The 16454-nt window shown below is 38.8% G+C and overlaps 1 pseudogene across 1 annotated transcript; it reads right to left on the minus strand.

Moving 5' to 3' along the window:
• Positions 1-492: 492 nt before the first annotated feature.
• Positions 493-16124, minus strand: LOC306873749 (MYCBP-associated protein-like; annotated as a pseudogene). The gene is made up of 14 exons: positions 16119-16124; positions 15952-16023; positions 15757-15838; positions 15379-15413; positions 14982-15154; positions 13565-13680; positions 12229-12351; positions 11077-11096; positions 5662-5874; positions 4679-4852; positions 3889-4076; positions 3696-3820; positions 2106-2211; positions 493-603 (listed from the first exon to the last, which is right to left on the minus strand). The product of its transcript is annotated as an MYCBP-associated protein-like (transcript).
• Between the last annotated feature and the right edge of the window lie 330 nt (positions 16125-16454).

Raw genomic sequence — 16454 nt, forward strand, 5'->3', positions numbered from 1 at the left:
AGGTGTTTCTTCCAGTCTGTGTGATTGTGTCAGCTGTTTTCTGCTCCAGCAGGTACTGTGAGGAAAGCGCTGTGTGTGTGATGAGGTTTGCTGTCCTCTGCTGGTGAGCAGCATCACCTGCACTGCTCTGGTCTCCTCTAGCTCTCTGACACTCGCGTGTCTCCTCTCGTCCTTCAGCAGCAGCAGCGCTCCTCCTCTCCTCTCCGCTCCTCCTCCTCCTGCTCGGCTGCGGATCAGCACGGTTAACATTAGACCTCAGTCTTTCATGACTGAGTGTGTGTGTGTGTATGCGTTTGTTTTGTCCTCACAAGTGTCGGTCCAGCTGTTGTTCTCCTGAAGGCCTAGCGAGTGTCTCAGTCTCACAGACTCACACACCAAACTGTCCAGCAGCTCCCTCCACAACTGCACACTGCGCACACACACACACGTCATCATCATCATCTTCATCACAAGGTGTGTGTGCGTGTGTGTCTCACCTGACATCCTGTGCTGTCACAGGTGCGCTGTTATCTGCGGCCGCTCCAGCTCCAGGATCAGAGAGCTAAATCGGCTCAGACTCGTTTCTCTGCTCTCGCCGTCACTCTCAGACACGGACAACAGCGCCTAGTGGACAAAACACACACACCGAGTTCACTTAAACATCGTTTACTCTCCCTCACAACACTCCAAACCTGAGTGAGTGACTCTTTCTCCTTTCTCTAGTGATACGTTTAGCAGAGTGTTCACGCTGCTCTTTTCCATGCAGTGACAGTCAATGGAGAGTTTTTTTTTTTTTTCATTGGCTTAATGTCAGGCTGGCCGTCACAAAAATCAAGCATGCTGCTTAAAGTTTTTATGATTAAAATGAGTTTTAAGGGATACAATTTGGACTACAGGGGGACTAATGAAACTACACAAGCCATATGCACTACTGTTGGGCTGCTTTTCTGTCATTGTCGAGCTTTCGAGGTCACTTTGAACTGTCAGTGTATTGAAAAGTGCTGCGTGACAATTGTGTCCCACCGAAGAAAGAATGTCATACGAGTTTAGAGATACATGGCAGTGAGGACATGGTCACAGGAACTACACACTTTGTCTGGGTCTACAGAACGTTTGTTTCACTATACTCAGATGGTATTATTGCTTTTTAATACATTTTTTTTATTATTACTATTTGCATTAAAGCAGGGGTTCTCAAACTGACGTTTGTGATCTGATGAAACAGTAAATCATCATAAAACTCATTAAATCATACAAATGTGACATTAAAATAAATTAATTAGATTAAAATAAGATCAACATAAAACTTGCAGTTAAAAATGATGAAATACGTTAATAAATGTATTTTGACTAATTATTGAAATATTGTGTTTGTAAAATTATTCAAATATTAATTTAAAATCACAAGAAGACATTAAGAAAATATTATAGTTCAAAGGAGCTCAGCTGACAAAAAAATTGGGCAATCCCTCACCTAAATGTAAATAAAAATAATATTCAAAGCTGAAATGTCAAGTTAAAATGAAGCTTAATTGCCTAAAAAGAAGCATAATTTACAAGTTAATTAGTGCCAGTGTTATTTTAGCATAACTGATATAGTATTACAGTTATTGTTAATATTTAGATTTTATTTTTATATATTTGTTTTCAAATACATCTACATCGTTTTTATACATTTTTATTTATTAGTTTGAGTTAGTATTTCAGGTTACACTAAATGAAAAGTGTACGCTTATTTTTGTTTTCATTTTGTTTCAAGTATTTTTTCTTGTATCTTTTTTTGTAGTTAAATAGCCACATCGTTCTAAGTATTTTACATCTAAAATAATATGTCACTTTTTCACATTACATCAATGAGAATGTAATTTTTTGCATTAAAGTAATGATAATTTTTAGGAAAATGTACTTCTGCCTGAAGGACAATGACATGAAAGCCATATTTTTGCGTAGATTTCAACTTTTTAAGGCTATGGTCTTAAGTCTGTTTGAGTTTAAATGCAGTTTTCTTTATTTTTTGTCTCTTGCTCCCGTTTCTTCTTTTGGTGTTTTGAAGCAGTACTTACAACCTGGTTACGATCCACCAGCACGAAATTCCCCCAGTCTTAAGATTTTGTTCAGGAGTGTACCTGTCTGAGTGTGTTCAGTGACCGATCCACGGCGGCGTGTCTCCTGACCCATTGACCTGCTCCCACAAGCCCTGCAGGTATAACTGAGTACTCGCCGGTACTGCACCTGCCAAAAATACAGCAACACAGAAACACAACCAAAGCCAACTGTAAACTGTCTGAACATGTTTCTGCTGCATTCATTTTGCGAGGATGGTCTGTCAGTTCCAGGTTCAATAAGGCTGTTCTCCGGCGGGAACACGAGGGACCGACACATGCTGAGCTGTACTCGGAGCCTTAGTCATGTTCTAGCCTAAATTATACAACTCAAGCAATTATCCGCTTAATGGAGCTGATTATCGCTGTTTGTGTGGACAAGAGCGTGTGTTTAACAAGACCAAACAACGAGCGAAAACTAGAGGAAAAGTCCAAATGTGAGGCTGAAGTTTGTGCAGAGGATGTGAAGATGACCTTGTCCTTCCTGCTTATTAATGGAAAATAAAGAAATGATGAAACTTTGTAAAACACACACGGCTGGCCAAATATAATACATGACTCTGTTACACAGTAACCTGGCCGAATGACTTTATTACATCCTTTCATATTAAAGATGTTATTGTAACTGATGTAAGGCTTTACGATGATGCAAATATTACTTAACGAACGGCAGGAAATATGGCTAAATCCCATTGGTGTTTTATAATGTTGATTAAATGTAATCATCTTTTGAATGAAATGCACGACAGCACTGTTCTTCTGCTTATAATGACGAGGAGAATCTTTTCATCGAGCTGATGAGGATCTCAAGGTTTTCTGGGGAAATCGATGGAGTCTGACTCAAGGCTGCGGTGAAAAGCTTCTGTTTCTTACTGTACTGCACTGGATGATTTAATGAGACTTGATATAATGTTTGATGTCTTATGAAAACACGGATTCATTTCTTTTATAAGCTTGTATTTTCCAGCATTGGTGTAATGCATTAAAAGGGACCACGAGCCATGAAGCCATGAAGATGTAATTGTAAACATTAAACAGTTTTTTTTTTTTTAATGTTTCCATATTTTTTTGAGGGTTTCAACAATTTATTAAACCCTATTTTTATCTTGATCCTATCACTTTTATAGAATGACAGCAACAGCAAAATAATAAAACCAATGTTCAGCAAATATGAGACATATGTATTATGTTTACATACTACATATTGTATATTTTAAAATATATAAAATATATTATTAATTTACATTGTGTGTATATAAACATTTACATGTCATATCAAATATGAAAATGTATGTTTTATAATACATAAACATGCATACATATATACAGAAATGATGTCATATTGTAATATTAATAAAGAATTGTATTATTTAAATATTATTTGTTATATATAAATATGTATGCTTTATACAGTTGGGCAAACAAGTATTTAGTCAGCCACCAATTGTGCAAGTTCTCCCACTTAAAAAGATGAGAGGCCTGTAATTTTCATCATAGGTACACTTCAACTATGAGAGACAGAATGAGAGCGTGGCGTCCTGTGCTGAGATCGGTGTGTGTGTAATGCTGTGTATGCTGCTGTGGTCACGTATGTGAGGGTTGAGCGTGTTGAACAGCTCCTCGTCTGTGATGTAGAGATCAGCAGGAGAACTGGGCCCTTCTGGAGTGTGAACTCCTCTCAGCAGATCCCTGGCGATCCGTCCACACAGCGACACAGACGCTTTCTGCTCCAGCTCCTTCTGCACATACACACAGCATCATTTTAACTGAATCAATGTTGTCATTGTTTTAAATGACACACACACACCTCCAGTACGGCTCTCTGCTGGGCACTGTTGTCCTGCTCTAAAGCCACGCCCCTCAGAGTGACCTGCAGTGAAGCTCCGCCCATCAGCACCGGGTGTGTGTGCAGACGCCAGGCCTCAGTCATGATGCCCGCAGACGCGCTCTTGAAGATGAAGCTGATGTGTTTAGTGCTGCCGGGCAGAATCAGCGCTGACAGAGAGAGAACAGAGGATCATGGAAACACATTTCTGTTTGAGAATTTACGTGTAAATAGTCTGTATATGTCTACTAACGTCCAAAAGTTGTTGTTTTTTGTTTTTTATAAATTAATACTTTTATTCATCAAGGATGCATTAAATTGATCAAAAGTGACAGTGAAGACATTTATAATGTTACAAAAGATTTCTTCTGAACTTTCTATTCATCAAAGAATCCTGAAAAATCAAATGTGTCACGGTTTCCACAAAAATATTGGGCAGTACAACTGTTTTCAACATTGATAATAATCAGAAATGTTTCTTGAGCAGCAAATCATCATTAGAATGATTTCTGAAGGATCGTGTGACACTGAAGATGGAGAAATGATGTTGAGAATTTAGCGCTGCATCACAGAAATCAATTACAGTTTAACAGATATTCACATAGAAACAGTTATTTTAAATGTTTATAACATTTCACAAATTTATAATTTTTACTGTATTGTTCATCAAATAAATGCAGCCATGGTGAACAGAAGAGACTCATTTAAAAAACATTTAATAATCATAATGATTCCAGTGAGGTTTCTGCTGCCAGTGTGTGTGTGTGTATACCTGTAGTGTTGTTGAAGTAGAAGTGTTGAGTGTGTGTGTGTGTGTGTTTGTGTCAGTCTCTCCCAGCTGTAGATAAATTGTGGTACTTCCTTCATTCTTTAACTCCAGATCAGTGCTCACACGCTGTCCTGTGACCGTCTCAAACATCAGCCTGACAGAGATGCCCTCCTGCCCCTGACACACACACACACACACACACACACACACACACATGTTGGTTTTTGTGGTTTATGGGGACTCTCCATAGGCGTAATGGTTTTTATACTGAACAAACTGTGTGTGCTATTGCCCTACACCAACCCTACACCTAAACTTAGCCCTCACAGGAGACTTTGTGCATTTTTAGATTTTCAAAAAAACACCATTTAGTATGTTTTTAAAGCCTTTTGAATTACGGGAACATAGGCAGTGTCCTCATAAACCACCTTCATATTGTAATACCTCTGTCATACCCATGTCATTATACAAATTTGTGTCCTCATAAACCACATAAACATGCACACACACACACACACACACACACAAACACACACGCACACACACACACACACACTACTGGAAGAGTGGTACTCTTGTATGTTTATAGTACAGCGATGAACCACTTGTCCACTCAACCAACTAGAAGTTTGAGAGGCATTATGTTTAAAAAAAATGTCAGCATGATAAAAAAAAATTAAATTCAAAAGTTTGAATCTGTTCAGTTCAAGGCTTAGTTACATTTTTTAAAGTTGCCAGGCAACATTTCAAATCCATTAAAAAACAGTTTGTCCAGAATTTTGAAAAAATTAAAAAAGTTCTGAAGGCTTCATTACTTTCTCAACATGGCAACATCATGATTCATTGAACGTTCAGAGGGAGTGTCTTTGAGTGGTTCCTCTCTCTGAACTGGACATATAGAGTGGTGCTGAGTGACTCATGTGGTGATATAAGATCTCCTTCCTGCCGCCCACCTCAGACCTGCAGAGCTGTTCCTCTCCTCATACCTGGTGGGAGGAAGTGCTGCCGGTCCAGAGCGTCAGATATCCACAAACCCTGAGAGCAGGACGCAGCTCCACGTCCGTCAGCACGTCCTCATACAGCGCCAGAGGAGCTCTGCAGGAGAACACAGACAGGTCCTCGTCTTCTCTCTCATCTGGCAGAGGAGAACGTGAAGAGACGGGAAGACAAGACCCGACCACCTCCAGACCATCAGCCTCCTGAAACAAGCACAGATCAGATCTCTGCTCAACTGTTTCTTCTATACAACACTTTAGACTCCAGCGGAGATGTTTCTGCGCAGAACAACACCATTTCATGCATTTCTGAGCGGCTCCACACGGTCTTACTGTATGACAGCTAGAGACTCCTTTGTGTCTGTTTTAATTTCTCCCAGGAGAAACATCTGAGACAGACTACATTAGAGATGTGAGATCAGAGTCTCAGCAAATCCACAGAGTAATAAACACTCGAGAGTTTGTGATGATCAGCTGAGAGGTTTTATTTTAGAAAGCCCAGCTGTTTAGAAACCAGATCTGCTGATAAGCTGCGGAAAAGTACAGCGAGTCCGACGAGAACAAACAGAGTGAACCACACACACACACACACACACACAGCTCTCCTTCTCACAGACTCAACTAATGCAGCTCAAGAAAGCAGAAAAGGCAGCATGCACATTTATTTTATTAGGATAATTGCATGTATAGAAAGAAAGAAAGAAAGAAAGAAAGAAAGAAAGAAAGAAAGAAAGAAAGAAAGAAAGAAAGAAAGAAAGAACGATAGACAAACGGATGGACGGACAGACGGATAGATAGATACAGTGGTGTGAAAAAGTGTTGGCCCCCTTCCTGTTTTTTATTTTTTTGCATGTTTGTCACACTTTAATGTTTCAGATCATCAAACAAATTTAAATATTAATCAAAGATAACACAAGTAAACACAACATGCAGTTTTTTGAATGAAGTTTTTTATTATGAAGGGAAAACTAAATCCAAACCCTCATGGCCCTGTGTGAAAAACTGCTTGCCCCATAAACCTAATAACTGGTTGGACCACCCTTAGCAGCAACAACTGCAATCAAGCGTTTGTGATAACTTGCAATGAGTCTGTTACAGCGCTGTGGAGGCATTTTGGTCCACTCATCTTGGCAGAATTGTTGTAATTCAGCCACAATGGAGGGTTTTCGAGCATGAACCACCTTTTTAAGGTCATGCCACAGCATCTCAATAGGATTCAGCTCAGGACTTTGACTAGGCCACTCCAAAGACTTCATTTTGTTTTTCTTCAGCCATTCAGAGGTGGATTTGCTGGTGTGTGTTGGATCATTGTCCTGCTGCAGAACCCAAGTTCACTTCAGCTTGAAGTCACGAACAGATGGCCGGACATTGTCCTTCAGGATTTTTTGGTAGACGGCTGAATTCATGGTTCATTTATCACAGCAAGTCTTCCAGGTCCTTAAGCAGCAAAATAGCCCCAGACCATCACACTACCCCCACCATATTTTACTGTTGGTATGATGTTCTTTTTCTGAAATGCTGTGTTACTTTTACGCCAGATGTAATGGGACACACACCTTCCAAAAAGTTCAACTTTTGTCTCGTCAGTCCACAGAGTATTTTCCCAAAAGTCTTGGGGATCATCAAGATGTTTTCTGACAAAACTGAGACGAGCCTTTATGTTCTTTTTGCTCAGCAGCGGTTTTCGTCTTGGAGCTCTGCCATGCAGGCCATTTTTGCCCAGTCTCTTTCTTATGGTGGAGTCATGAACACTGACCTTAACTGAGGCAAGTGAGGCCTGCAGTTCTTTAGATGTTGTTGTGGGGTCTTTTGTGACCTCTTGGATGAGTCGCCGCAGCGCTCTTGGGGAAATTTTGGTCGGCCGGCCACTCCTGGGAAGGTTCACCACTGTTCCATGTTTTCTCCATTTGTGGATAATGGCTCTCACTGTGGTTCGCTGGAGTCCCAAAGCTTTAGAAATGGCTTTATAATCTTTTCCAGACCGATAGATCTCAATTACTTTTTTTCTCATTTGTTCCTGAATTTCTTTGGATCTCAACATGATGTGTCGCTTTTGAGGATCTTTTGGTCTACTTCACTTTGTCAGGCAGGTCCTATTTAAGTGATTTCTTGATTGTGAACAGGTGTGGCAGTAATCAGGCCTGGGCGTGGCTAGAGAAACTGAACTCAGGTGTGATCAACACACTTATGTTTTAACACTTTTTCACACAGGGCCATGTGGGTTTGGATTTTGTTTTCCCTTCATAAAAAAAAAACCTTCATTTAAAAACTGCATGTTGTGTTTACTTGTGTTATCTCTGATTCATATTTAAATTTGTTTGATGATCTGAAACATTAAAGTGTGACAAACATGCAATAAAAAAAAAAAAAATCAGGAAGGGGGCCAACACTTTTTCACACCACTGTAGACAGATAGATATAGTAATTTTAGTAATAGTAATTATTAGCATAAATAGTATTATTGCATAAATTCATAGATAAAATCATAAATATTTAAATATGCATAATTTCTTACCTTTCCCAAGTTATCTTCTGCTTATAAATGTAATATATAATACTTTACTTGTTGATTATTATTATTAAATAACTCATTTTACATAAAATGTATACAAAAAGTATATAAATGTTTTTTTTTCTAACTTTTTTCCTATATATGTATATAATATATTAATTTGACTGTTTGTTTTATAACAGTATTTTAAATATGAAATACAAATATTTTTATTTTTATTATTGAATAACTGTTCCTTAAAATGTATACATGCATATTTAAATCTGCATCTTTAAAAAAAAAAAAAAAAACTTGTATTCTTCCTCTATGTATATATATATATATATATATACAGTATGAATTGGTTTTTGTGAGCAGCTGTTCTCATGTTTTTATCTCAATATGAGGCAGCTGTGCTTTACAGCATCAGTGTTTGGATAGACTGAGCATCACTCTCCGTCCCTGTCCTTTCTATTACAGTCTGTCCACCAAACACCATCCTCAATCTCCGTCTCAGCTGACATGAGTCTGATCTCTGATGACAAGCTAGTGAGCTTCCTCACCGTCTACACAGTCAGCTGCCTTCTAAGGGCACGTCTCACTTAAAAGCGAATGCAGTTATTCTCTTCTCCAACACATGACAATGACAATGTATCATAAAGAGAGGAGGATTTAGCTGTATATCTATTGAACAAACGAGCATAGGGAGTCTATGAGTGTAACAGAACACATCCGAACACAGCCGTGTGTTTCTGTGATAATGGCTAGTAATCACCGCAGGAGATGCGTGGATCTGCTCTCTGGGGGCTGATGGGTACATGTGTGCATCTGAATACTAATACAGAACACACAATAACAACAACAGCAGCATCCTCAGACTCACACTCGGCTTGTCCAGATGAGTAATGAGCGGAGAACATCACATTATAACCTGGAGAGGAGATGCTCGTCCAGTATTTAGGTGAAATCACATGCACGTGAATGCCGTATGCTGCTGAAGTCTTTTAACAAGCTCGCGTGAGGTATGCTCACGTGCAGGTGTAGATTGGGAACCGACACGTGAAGGAAACGCTGCTAATGAACATCGTCAAACCGTCATTAACTCAGGAGTTCTGTGCTGTGCTTGAAACAGCTGAAATGACTCTTCTTTCTCTTCACAAAAGATCTGGGACTAGTTTGAAACCCTTAATGTACTGACACCTTCAACACTTTGTTCTGAAGACATATTCTGCTTTCAGCAGCTTTATATTACAAGAACATTAAGATTAAAGTGTGAACATCTTCCATCAACTTATAGAAGTATTTAAAGGTTTAGATTAGTGCTGTCAAGCGATTAATTGCAAAGTAAGAGTTTTTGTTTATATGCGTGTGTACTGTGTATATTTATACACACACACGCATGTATATATTTAAGAAGAATATGTTATATTTGTATATTAAATATATTTATATATCATATAAATTATATAAATATAAACATGTAAATATTTTCAAAATATACACATGCATGTGTGTGTATTTATATAAATATACACAGTACACATGCATATATTATATAAACAAAAACTCTTATTTTGGATGCGATTAATCACGATGAATCGCTTGACAGCACTAGTTTAGAGTCAGTAAGATTTGTTTACATTTTTGAAGTCTCTTCTGCTCATTGGGGAAGTCGTGGCCTAATGGTTAGAGTTGGACTTGTAATCCGAAGGTTGCGGGTTCGAGTCTCGGGCCGGCAGGGATTGTAGGTGGGGGAAGTGAATGTCCAGCGCTCTCTCCACCCTCAATACCACGACTGAGGTGCCCTTGAGCAAGGCACCGAACCCCCAACTGCTCCCCGGGCGCCGCAGCATAAATGGCTGCCCACTGCTCCGGGTGTATGTGTGTGTGTTCACTGCTGTGTGTGTGTGTGTGTGTGTGTGTGTGTGTGTTCACTGCTGTGTGTGTGTGTGTTCACTGCTGTGTGTGTGTGTGTGCACGTTGGATGGGTTAAATGCAGAGCACGAATTCCGAGTATGGGTCACCATACTTGGCTGAATGTCACTTCACTTCATTAAGGCTGCATTTATTTGATCAAACATACAGTAAAAATAGTAAAATATTTTCTTTATTAATATATGTTAAAATGTAATTGATTTCTGTGATGTAGCGCTGATTTTTCAGCATCATTACTCCAGTCTTCAGTGTCCCATGATCTACTGCCCATTTTGTTTTTTGTGAAAACTGTGATACATTTTATTTTTCAGGATTCTTTGATGAATAGAAAGTTCAAAAGAACAGGAATAGAAATCTTTTAAAATGTATTATTTAAAAATGATTACTGATGCAGTATTTTGTAAGAAATGTTTGCCATCCAGAATCTATTTCTTATGTCTTATGTCTTCTATAGAAAATGACTTATTCAAGGTTACATTTCCATGCATTCCTGGCAATCAAACCCATGGTCTCTACTGTATTGAGTTACTGAATATGTCTATTTAATGGCAATTTCACACGCGCACACACACACACACACACACACACACACACACACACACACACACACAACCAGAAAAATACCTAAATGTGCCTAAATCTCCTTCAGTGTTCATTAACCGCAAATGTCAGGAAACTGGTTTTATTTTCACCAGTTTGAGCATCAGTGTATTCACATTTTGAGCCGTTTCTGCCTACATATGGACCAAATATCCAAAGAAGGACAGTAAATCCTCAAATAAGTGACAGCAACTTCCATAAACATGTATACATGAATAAAGAATAACATGAATAAAGTCTTAATGGATGTGCAGAAGTCTTCAGAAAGCAACAGATCACAGAAGTCAAAGCTGATTGTCTTACAGTCTCTCAGCACGTCCTTGAGTTCATGAAGACGCTGCGGCTGGCAGGTACAAACTCTGATCCCAGCCGCCGCTCACCGCCTCACATGCCACATTACCTACAAACACACACAAACATCACACCGCTGCTCCTCAGACATGCATGTGTTGTGCAAGTGAAGATTGTGTGGATTGGTGTTGATGAAAGCCTGATTTCATGTCATTTGACTCAATCTATCTGCAAATTAGATTCTCGTCTATTATAAAGACACAAATCAACAACAATCTGACATTATTCAGTCTGTTTCTGATGACCCTGATGGGTCTTCATTTTTCATGATGAACAGCTTCTAAAAAAACGCCGCCATTAATCGGAGCGACTGTTGCTATAGAGACAGAACATGTGGATGGATTACAGCATGCGCTGTTGTTTACAAAGAACAAATTCATCTATGAGAAACATTTATTTTTGTAAGACACATATGTTTGCAATCTGCTGTTGTTCTTGTGCTTATGTGACAACGGTGAGACCCTGAGGAGGAAAGCTTGATTCAGTCACGTTGACAAGAGTTTATTAATTGCAATCAATTTTTTTTAAAGGAACAGTTTATTGAACCTTTTGACAAAATATGTTTTAAAAAGTTTGCATGTGTGTTTTTTGTTGAGCATCATATTTAATCCATCAGTTTTTTATGGCTCATATAGTCTAATAAAGTGAGAATATGAAGGAAAAAAACAGCAGAGTGTTATTCATAAACTAAGCAAAATAATACAATTTGGTCCAGATGCTAAATCAATGAGCTCTTTATAACAGTACAGCAGATACTTACATAAAAGGATCTAAATATCAGTGCTCACTCTATATCTCCAATAATATGTTTTATCATTTAGATAAAAATGATCAAAACATATAATGCAATGCAATCCAATGATGATTAAAGGGATGAAGAAATAAACGTTCCTCAAAAGCCTGATGATCAGATTCGAGACTCACTGATTTTTCTAGAAAATGATTGATGGAGAATCAAGTAAAGCCGAGCTGCTTCAGTCCAGTAAGTGTTCATCTGGAGATATGACTGCAGTTATTCTGACGTTTACTTGATAAAAAACAATCGAGGTTTGACAGCAACAAGACAAGCTGAAGTGTATAATTACACCAAAAACCTCTAAACTATCAGTCAGAGACAGAAGGCATGGAGAGAGTTGTGTGTGACAGGCTCATGTTGATCATGTTAGCGTTAGCGTGTGTACCTGACTCCAGGCGTGTGACAGCGGGTCGCTTTCCTCTCTTGGTTTGCATGAGAGTGGCTGTGATCCCACTCATCTCGTCCCCGTAATGCTGCGGGACGTCCAGAAGTCGCTGCCCCGATGACCCTGAAGGAACAGTCAAACACAACACAAGATTCAGCACACGATGCACAGGAGAGTTACTGAAGCCTCTTTCATTCAGTGTGAGACGGGACAAGCTGGGACTTACATTCATGTGCTTATATGAAAACTGACTTAGAGCTCATTAAATCCACACATTTGGTCATACAAATGTTTGCTATGAATCAAACTCTTGACATTACAGCAGTACTAGTCAAGCTAACTGTGTTCTGGCATTAGAAATTAGCCTTTTTATTAAGACACAACATTAGCCATTATGTGTCATTTATCATACTTTTAGGAAGACTGTGTGAATTTAATTAGTTCATTCAAATAAATCTCCTAAAGTTTGGGGTCAGGAAATTTTCTTCTTTTGTTCATCAAGGTCACATTAAATCAATTGCTCAAAAAGCGGCAGTGACGACATAAACGAAGACATTTGAATTTCTATTTCAAATAAATGGTGCTCTTTTGAACTTTCTATTCACAAAAATATACTGTTTTTAACATTGCTAATAATCAGAAATGTTTGTTGAGCAGTAAATCAGTATATTAGAATGATTTCTGAAGAATCATGTGACACTGAAGACTGGAGTAATGATGCTGAAAATTCATCACTGCATCACATAAATAACATTTGATCAGATATTCACATAGAAAATTCGAGAAATATTTAACATTTTTACTGCTTTTACGGTATGATTTGATCAAATAAATGCAGCCTGTGTGAGCAAATGTGACTTCAAAAACACTACAAAATATTCCTGACCTCAAACGTTTGAATATTAATAACCAGGCCTAGAATAAAATGTTGGGAAATACAGGAGCATTTTTTTTTTGCCCATGTAATTGAAATCTCTGTGCATTTGTGTCAGAGGCTACAGTTAATTGTGCAAGTAAAATAAATACATCTGAACGTAACTTTAGTATTAACAAAACTGGCTCTGATGAATGTGAACAAACTGCAGATCAGCTCTCCGCTATAAAAGCACTAAATAAGAAGTGACTCAAATAACTCCTTCCTGGAAACATTCCAGTTTTAGTCTGAACTCAAGTAGAGAAGATAACTGCAGCTGAGTGAGAAGGAGGAGATCTCATCCCACACGCTGTGATATAACACTGATGCATGATGCATGGAAACCGTGTTGTGACCTCCAGTGCCTGTGAAGGTCTTGTCGTTGCTCGAGATGGACACAGTGTAAAGGGGACGGAGCCTCACATGTACTGCGCTGAGAGCGGACAGCGCTGTGCTGATCAGATCCCTCTGCTCCTGAACCCGTCTGAATGTGCTGGAGCGGTTCATCAGTAAAGACCCCGCTGGCTTCTGCAGGAACCCTGCTAAACACACAGCATGAGATCCACGCGTGACGCCAAGAGCAGCAGCAGCCGCCGCAGAGACCCTTTGTGCTGATGCTTTAGATCAGACAGACAACACACTATTACTGCAAATAATCCTGTTACAAAGCACCCCGTCTGATTTATGTTTTATGTAATGACACATTAAGGTTCGCTATAGGAAACGGCCTTTGATTCGGACTGGAGTGGCTGCAGTCTTTACTGACTCATCACTTCAGCAAAGCTTCACCTTATATGGAGACCACAAGAGACCCGGCTAGTTACATAAACATACAGCAGCAGCCCATCACACACACACTTATTTTGGGAATTAGAAACGCAAAACCACTGATCATTTCAGAGGTCTCACAACAGTTTTCCTACATTTAACAAATATATATATATATACACACACACACACACACATCTATCTATCTATCTATCTATCTATCTATCTATCTATCTATCTATCTATCTATCTATCTATCTATCTATCTATCTATCTATATCTATCTATCTATCTATCTATCTATCTATCTATCTATCTATCTATCTATCTATCCATCCATCCATCCATCCATCCATCCATCCATCCATCCATCCATCCATCCATCCATCCATCCATCCATCCATCCATCTCTCTCTCTCTCTCTCTCTCTATATATATATATATACACTTAAGCTTGGGGTCATCAAGATTTTTACATGTTTTTGAGAGAAGTCTCTTCTGCTCAGCAAAGCTTCATTTATTTGATCAAATCATACTGTAAAAACAGTAACATTGTGAAATATTGTTGCAATTGAAAATAACTGTGTGAATATACTGTAAAATGTAATGTATTCCTGTGATCAAAGCTGAATTGTCAGCATCATTTCTCCTGTCAGAAACATTTCTGATTATTAGCAATTTTGAAAACAGTTGTGCTGCCAAATATTTTTCTGGAAACTGTGATACACTATTTTTCAGGATTCTTTGATAGAACGAAGAGTATTTAATCTTTTGTAACAATTTATGTTATTAATTATGTTATAAACTGTCACTTTTGATCATTTCAATGCATCATTGATAAATAAAAGCATTAATTTATTTTTAAAGATAGCACTTTTACTTTTAAATAAAATAATCACTATACTCATATTTCATGAGAAGCATAACAATTTTTGTGTGATACTATGAAATTTGGTGAATTCTAAAAGACTCATATGTATTTCATTAAAATCTTAAGCACGCACATTCATTTTGACAGCCTGAAAAACACATTCTCCACCCTACGACTGAGTATTGCGCGAGACAGACTCACGTGAGATGAAGTCCTGCTGCCTGCGTCTCTGTCATGTGACGGCCCCAGTGCTGGAGGGCATGGCTCTGAAGGCCCCGCCCTGTTTCTAAATGAACTTCGGCCTTATTGTCCTCATTCTCATCCTCCACCCACAGAGGAGGCCGTTCCTGTCGGTCTGGAATCCGCTGTGCCAGCTGAGAACGAGTGTGACAAAAGATTAACAGTAAAATATCTAAAACTTTTAGAACAAGTATAATGATTACGACCCTATAATTCTTTGCGTTCCCTAAAAAGAAATGAAGAAATGCTTTTTTTTTAAATGACGTGCCATTTCAGCTGTCTGTGACCCTCACCTCTGTCTCTCCTCGAAGCTACATCTCTGTCTTGAAAGGCTTCCCAGAATGCTGTGCGGCAGCACCATCCCCTGCACGTCAAACCTCGGCCCACCAGGACCTTTGACACACAGAGAGAGTTTAAAACATCAATCACACTGAACTTAAAGGGTTACTCCACCCCAAAATTAAAATTTTGTTACTAATCACTTACCCCCATGTCGTTCCAAACCCATAAAAGCTTCATTCGTCTTCGGAACTTAATTTAAGATATTTTTGAAGCATTGACCCTCCCATAGACAGCAATGTAATTAACACAAATTTGCATTTTGGGGTGGAGTAACCCTTTAATGTTCTGACTTGAAGCCACACCCACTAATCTGCATATTCAAATTGTTGGGGCGGAACAACATTCAGTGGGCGGAGCCTCGCTACAGTGACTCTAACCGCTCTGCTGACCTCACCTGGGGGGCGTGTCTTACAGACATACACACGGGTCATCGATTTGGGCTTCGGGGAATCGGAAGGAGGTCTAGGGACTCGCAGCTGCGAAGAAAAAAGCAACAAGACATGATATACATCAACAACACAGAAGATACGGAAACACCTCCAGCTGTAACATCAGTGTGAATGAGCTGTAAACACACACACACTCTGACCCTCTCCAGGTCCTGAGCTGTGATGGCCAGAATCTGGATTTTGTGTCCGTTCAGAGCAGAACTGTGATCTTCCTCACCCACACATGAGGATGATGATCTCCTCACAGCTTCTCAGCAGCTTCTTATCTGACACACCAGAGGAGAGGAGGACGAGACAAACCACAAACCCACATACTGTGAAACTGTGACCACTCAAACTAGGGCTGGTAAAAGATTACAATTATATCTTGTGATTAATATCAAGATATTGTGATATTTAATGTTATTCTTTTAAGATTTTAAATTGCTTTTCAAAGAAAGTATACACTGATTTTTCCAAAAACATGCATGTATCTTTAAACATATAATTTGCACTGTAGTGTTCAAAAGATTGGGGTCGTTAAGATTTTGTAATATTCTGCTCACCAAGGTAACATTTATTTGATCAAAAATACAGTAAAAAGGTGAAATATTGTTACAATTTAAAATAACTGTTTTCTATGTGAATATCTGTATTAATTGCT

Source organism: Barbus barbus (assembly GCF_936440315.1).
Source record: "Barbus barbus genome assembly, chromosome: 8".
In the NCBI taxonomy this organism is placed as follows: Eukaryota; Metazoa; Chordata; class Actinopteri; order Cypriniformes; family Cyprinidae; genus Barbus; species Barbus barbus.